The 6,938-nt window shown below is 39.1% G+C and overlaps 1 non-coding gene across 1 annotated transcript; it reads right to left on the minus strand.

Moving 5' to 3' along the window:
* Positions 1–5,939: 5,939 nt before the first annotated feature.
* On the minus strand, positions 5,940–6,046 carry LOC141620859 (small nucleolar RNA R71). Its single transcript, XR_012532053.1, has one exon. It is a non-coding gene; the product is annotated as a small nucleolar RNA R71 (small nucleolar RNA).
* Positions 6,047–6,938: the final 892 nt, after the last annotated feature.

Below are 6,938 nucleotides of genomic sequence, written 5' to 3' on the forward strand. Positions count from 1 at the left end.
GACTGTTCGCCTAAGATGACACAGTTTCAGATTAACTTTGATTTGTGTTACTACGACCTTCGTAAATGGGGTCAAATGGGCATATTTTGGGTTATGATGGTTGTGGCTAGTCGAAGGGAATAAGTGCAATAGGAATTGTCCACCCCTTGTCAGGGTTATAACAATATCTCAGGGCCACTCGAGGAGTAATGAACTGGAAATGCGTGGCCACGCTCGGAAGGTATCTATGGTAGATAATTCCGGTCAATCAGTTATTCTCCAGATCGAGGAAACCACTCTCGATATGATCACTTGCAAGTACGACCTGAAAGACACCTTGCATTGAGTGGGAGATAGTAATATGACAAGAGAATTGGTGACGCACACTTGTCGAGGACAAGTGGGAGATTGTTGGAATATGTGTCCTCTGACAATAATGCGATCACAACTGTTGATCATGATGATCACATGTTTAAATCTCGTTTTAATAATACATGTGAGATGTAATATTTTACAGTCAACTGGTCCACACATATCGGTAATGATTGGCTGACTAGAGTTTGACATTACTGTCGTGCGACGGTGGTGATCAGTTGATCCCCTTAGGTCATACCTAAAGGGTAACACTCTTAATTGAATATTTAATTGATCGTATGATGATACGAGTTAATTAAATTACTTTAAATTGACGGACGATTTTGGAAGTAATATTTACGTGTCTCATTGTAATTTGATTAAATAAGATACGGTCTAAGTAATCGAACTGTTTTATTACTTAGATGAAATTATTGTTTACGAAAACAATTGAAACTGAATGAATAATTTATTATAAATACAAGATGTTGTGATTTATAAATTGGTAAACCATTTTGGTACAAGTAATGTGAATTACTATGTTAATTTTTATAAGTGACATATTTTATTAATATGTTGATTTTTAATTGTTAAAAATACATTTTATATATAAGATGTCATGTAATGTGTCACATGTGACATATTGACAAAATCACAAATAAAATGGACTCATCCATTTTATGTGTGTATACCGAAATGGAGTGTGTATTAGGATAAAATTGTGTTGATTATTTATAAGTGGAAAACATAATTATGAAACCTACACCTAGCCTTGCATGCCTATATTCTTGGTTAGAGAATCAAGCCCATGCATAGGGCACCCTCCCCACACCACCGGTTTTGCCCTCTAAAGAGAGCCAAATGGGTTCTTTCATAATTATTCATACAATTCTTATTTCTAGAGTAAGAAAAAAAAACTCTCTACACATCTTATGAAATTAGAGAGATAAAAACTCCAAAAATTCCTTCCTCTATTTTACCGAAATAATAGAGTACAAAATAAATATTTTGGGTCAATTTTTAGTAAGATTATTATTATTCTAGATCTAATAATATTAATCTATTAAGGGGTTATCTTGGGTATTCATCTTTGGGAGAGATTCTATCTTTAAATCTTTGTTCATCCATATAAGGAAAGCTCAAGAACAAGTAAGAAGGAGATCGTACTTTATGCTCTTTGATCCGAAATTTTATAGTAAGGAAAACGATTTCTTCTCTATATTTATTTATGTTTGCATGCATAAGATTTGTAATTATTTTATGACTAAATAATTTCTCACATATATGAATATGTTAATTAATGAGATTATTAATTTCTAACAAAGAGAATGCACACTCTTCCTGCTCAAAGTATCTGCAACCACATTAGCTTTCCCTTCATGGTATATAATATCCATGTCATAGTCCCCAATTAACTCCATCCACCTCCTTTGTCTCATGTTCAACTCCTTTTAAGTGAAGATGTACTTGAGACTCTTGTGATCTGAAAACACTTTAAAGGTCGCCCCATATAGATAATGCCTCCAAATCTTAATAGCAAACACAACAGCACCCAACTCCAGATCATGCGTCGGATAGTTCTCCTCATAAGGCTTTAATTGCCTAGAAGCATAGGCAATCACTTTCCCATTCTGCATCAACACACAACCCAACCCATTCTTTGAAGCATCTGTATATACCTTAAAATTCTCACTCCCTTCAGGAAATGCTAAGATTGGAGCTGTGGTCAAATGCTCCTTTAATGTCTGGAACGCCGTCTCACAACTTTCATCCCAACGAAACCTGTTCTCTTTCCTCATCAATGTTGTCATAGGTCTAGCTATCTTGGAGAAATCCTTAACGAACCGTCGATAATATCCTGCTAAACCCAAGAAACTCCTGATCTCTGGCACATTCTTTGGTGCTTCCCACTTGGTAACCGCTTCAATCTTTGCAAGATCCACAGCTACCCCTTTCTTTGAAATCACATGCCCCAGAAAAGCAACCTCCTCTAACCAGAACTCACACTTGGACAACTTTTCATACAACTGATGTTTTCTCAAAGTCTGCAACACGATCCTCAAATGCTCCTCAGGCTCCTCTTTAGTCTTAGAAAAGACTAAGATATCATCTATAAAGACCACCACAAACCGATCCAAGAACTGACTGAAGACCTGATTCATCAAATCCATAAACACTGCAGGTGCATTAGACAACTCAAACGACATCACCACATACTCATAATGACCATACCTTGATGTAAAAGCTGTCTTTGGTATTTCCTCTTCCCTAATCTTCACCTGATGGTAACCCGACCTCAAATCAATCTTGGAAAAAACTGCTGCACCGCTCAACTGATCAAACAAATCATCTATCCTTGGCAAAGGATACTTGTTCTTTACCGTCACTCTGTTCAGCTCCCTATAGTCGATGCACAACCTCGAACTCCCATCTTTCTTCTTCACAAACAAAACTGGTGCTCCCCACGGTGATACACTAGGTCTAATGTATCCCTTCTCAATCAAATAATCCAACTGCTTTCTTAAATCCTCCAACTCCTTAGGACCCATACGGTACAGTGCCTTAGAGATTGGCCCCGTCCCCGGTTTCAATTCAACGGTGAAATCTATCTCCTTCTTCGGTGGTAACCCCGGTATCTCCTCTGGAAAGACATCTGAAAACTCTCCCCCCACTGGTATCTGCTCAACTGTCGGACTCTCCATACGCTGATCTCTCACATGACACAGGAATAAACGGACACCCCTTCTTCAGGTAAGACTTCAAAGTCACTGCTGCAATCAACTTAACTTTGGGTTTGACAACAAACCCACGATAAGACACACTAATCCCCTTAGGACCTCTCAAAGAAACCTTATTTTGATGACAGTCTATCTTAGCCTTGTACTTTCCCAACTAATCCATCCCTACTATCATCTCAAAACCATCTAAAGGGAATTCTAACAAGTCTACTGGTAGATCAACTTGTCCAACTAACTTCCTCTCTTACAGACTCAAACTCACTCAAACCCAACCGTTTAACATGACTCGATGATACAAATGACTGTGATGCTCCCGAATCAAACAAAACAAAGGTAAAAACTCCATTAACAAGAACTTAATAAAATAACACCGTCCCCGGCAACGGCGCCATTTTGATGTAAAAATGAGCGAGTCGTTGTTCACTCCATTGATATATGATTTATTTTCACCGAATTTCCCTTTTTCTTTTACGCATTCCGACTCATATCGAGTCGGTTTCATATGCCTTTCCTTGAATTTTGTGCCCAATCCCCGTACCTATGATTTGGTGTATCCTCTTGCAGGAATCGACTCGAGTATAGAGGAATTGGGGCGAGGAAGGCATTTCAATGCCTTTACATGAAGAAAAGGGAGATAAGGAGCTGAAGGAAGCCCTCTACCGGCAGGCCGGCAACCGGCCCACCGGTAAGGGATGCTGCTGTGAGGAGAAAAGGAGGAAAAGAAGCTAGGAGATGTTCCCTGCCGGCAGGCCGGCAGCCGCCCACCGGCAGGAAACACACGCCCAACACTTAGGATTTTTGAAGAAGATTTTTGGCCAAGAAATTGAAGAACTCGCTGCCGGCACAGGTGGCCGGCAGCCGGGCAACCGGCAGGGAGCAACAGCAATTGAAGAAATCAAAGAAGAAATCAAGAAAGAAAATTCCCTGCCGGCAGGCCGGCAGCCGGCCCACCGGCAGGGAAATACACCACATCTATTTTTCCTAGTTTTCCAAGATGGCGCTGCCGGCAGCCGGCCCGCCGGCACAGGAGGACGTTACACGCAAATGGGCTTTTTCCTCTTTTCCTCCCTTAATCCAATGAAACACTATATATACCCCTCCCCTAATCAATTGTATACATAACCCTAGATCTGAAAACTTTCCCTAATTATTGTAATCTTTCCCTAATCAAGCTTTAATCTTTCCATAATTATTATTAATTACTTAGTAAAAATTAGTTAGTATTAACAATTGTCAATTGTTTACACTTGTTTTTGAGGATTGTATTGGGAGATTTTTGGAGGATTTCCTTCATTCATTCAATCAAAGCAATCATCTTTACTTTTTTTGGTACATCTATTCTCTTATTTACTTTATTAATCAATTGTTTACATTTTGATTTGTCTTTTATAATTGTTAGAATCATTATTATGTCACGTCTTTTTGTTGTTTGTTCTTCTCTATTTGTTTCTTTGAACAATTTTGACATGAGTGAGTAGTTACCCTTCTAGGGTTTAGGGGGAGTCTAAATGGGATTATTGAGCATGATAGTTTGATTATTTTGAGTCCTTGGTGAAATATTTGTCTTTCTTAGTATTGCACACAAGGTGTTTGATGAAATGTGTGAGTGAGAACTTGTGCTTTTTGTCTTAGTTGCTTAATTCCTCCATTAAATGAGAGTTTGTGGTGGTCTTGTTGCATGCTTTAGAATGGGTTTTTGCTTAATGAGAGTTGGTAATCACCTTTAGGATGATCAAGAGATTGATTCCCATCCTAGGACAAACCTTCATCATAGACTCTTTAAATCGACTTGTTTGCCCATAGATCATTTAGATAACCCCGAAAACCCTAGCCTTTAATCAATTGAACACATATTCTTCAATAGTTTGCTTAGTTGCATCAAGTAGTTTAAATCAAAACCCTTTTTCTTCATTTTTGACTAGACTAGACTCCTATTTAGACTAAGTAGAAACCCCTCCATCCTCGTGGTTCGACCCCGATTTATGCACTAAATTAGGTTATATTTTGTTGATGGTAAGAGACTTGACCCTATCACTAATTCTTGCACATCAAGTGGCGCCGTTGCCGGGGATGGCGTTATGTTATATTTAGTTTATCAAGAGTCTTAGCTTTAGTCTTATCTCACTTGTTAGTTTGTTTTAGTAGTTGTGTGTTTCATTGTACAGTGTGTGATTTCTTGCCTTCCCCTAGTGTGTAAAGACACTAGGAGACTAACAGTTTATTGAGTGCATGCCTAGAAGGAATCACCAAGCTCTACTCTTCAATTCCGACCCCGAGAGGCTTTTTAGGACCTTGAGGACAAGGACCCTTGATAGAGTTCGGAACCCTCCACGGGCAAACATTGATCAACCAAATTCACACACCCCACAAAATATTGATACCACATCCACACTTCAACCAAACATCACAATTGAGACTCTAATAGAAAACCCTTTTCATAACTTCCCTATTCCAAATAACCCACCTCAATCACCACCCCCTCATATACCAAATCCTCCACCACAAATGGCTCTACGAGATCACAACCGGCCTAACCATAATGATTCATGTAACCCTATTAATTTTGGCACCTTGGCCCCAAAGAACTTTGAAATGCATCCCGCCCAAGTCGGGTTGATTGAGAAGGATTTGTTCGGGGGGCATATTAAAGAGGATGCCCATGCTCACCTACGGAAGTTTAAGAGGAAGGTTTCAATGATGAAAAAGAATGGGGTGTCCGAGGACACCTTGAGAATGATGTTGTTTCCGTTTTCATTGACGGGCAAGGCGGACCGGTGGTTGAACATTCACCCCCCGGATACCTTTACGACATGGGATGCCTTGGCTAAAGCATTCATGGCCAAATATTACCCTTCATCAAAGACCGCAATGCTCCATAATGAGATTCATACAGTTCAACAAGAAGACGGGGAGTCTTTAGGTGAAGCTTGGGACCGATATCAAGAATTAATAGCAAGTTGCCCCCATCATGGAATACCGGAATGGTACATCACTCAAACATTCTTTCAAACTTTGCTACCGAGGACTAAGGAGATGGTAAATGTGTGACACCCTCATTCATTGTGGAAAAGTAAACACATAATTCTAGATAAAAACTGCATGGATATGTTTGTAATAGGTTTATTTGGGTAAAAACCTGTAATTTTTAAAACCGAAAACGAAACCTGAACCTGTTATAAAAATATCCAAATAGGAAGGTGTCAAACATGCAAGGTCTAAAATAAATCTCATACATAAAACATCGCTAAAGTCGCGAAACAAAGTTATACAACCCAAATATGAAAAAGGGAGACATATGTCCCTCAAAGTATATGTCATAAAAAGTGTTTAAGGGTCACAATAAAATAAAGTCAATCTAGGTCCCAAGGTTACTTTGCTCGCTAGCTCGTCCATGTACCCCATATATGCATCACCTACCTCTCAATCGCATTTTATACAAATACGAAAGCCACAGTCAGTGGGGAGTAACTCCGAGTTCTCCCAGCCACGAAATGTCATAATTAATATAACATGTAAACATAAGAATATGAATATGAATAACACATAGCCTTAGCATATAGATGCTAAACAATCGTGCTTATCATGTGAACAACAATATAACAACACATAGTCCTAGCATGTGAATACTAGACCAACTCATACTACACTATCATGTGAATCACATAACATCCGGGAATCCAAACTCTATCAACCATAGCCGGCTTGCATCTCACCTTCTATGATTCATAGAATCATCAAACAAGAAAGGACAATATATCTAGAGACAGACATAAGTTCCTAGTACCGTCAATAGTCACTCTGTAACACGAGTCTATACCGCGAGGTAAGGTAAACACCCTAGTCCTAAACCTGCGCAGACCTAGCGAC

This window comes from Silene latifolia, chromosome 1 (genome assembly GCF_048544455.1).
Source record: "Silene latifolia isolate original U9 population chromosome 1, ASM4854445v1, whole genome shotgun sequence".
NCBI lineage: Eukaryota > Viridiplantae > Streptophyta > Magnoliopsida > Caryophyllales > Caryophyllaceae > Silene > Silene latifolia.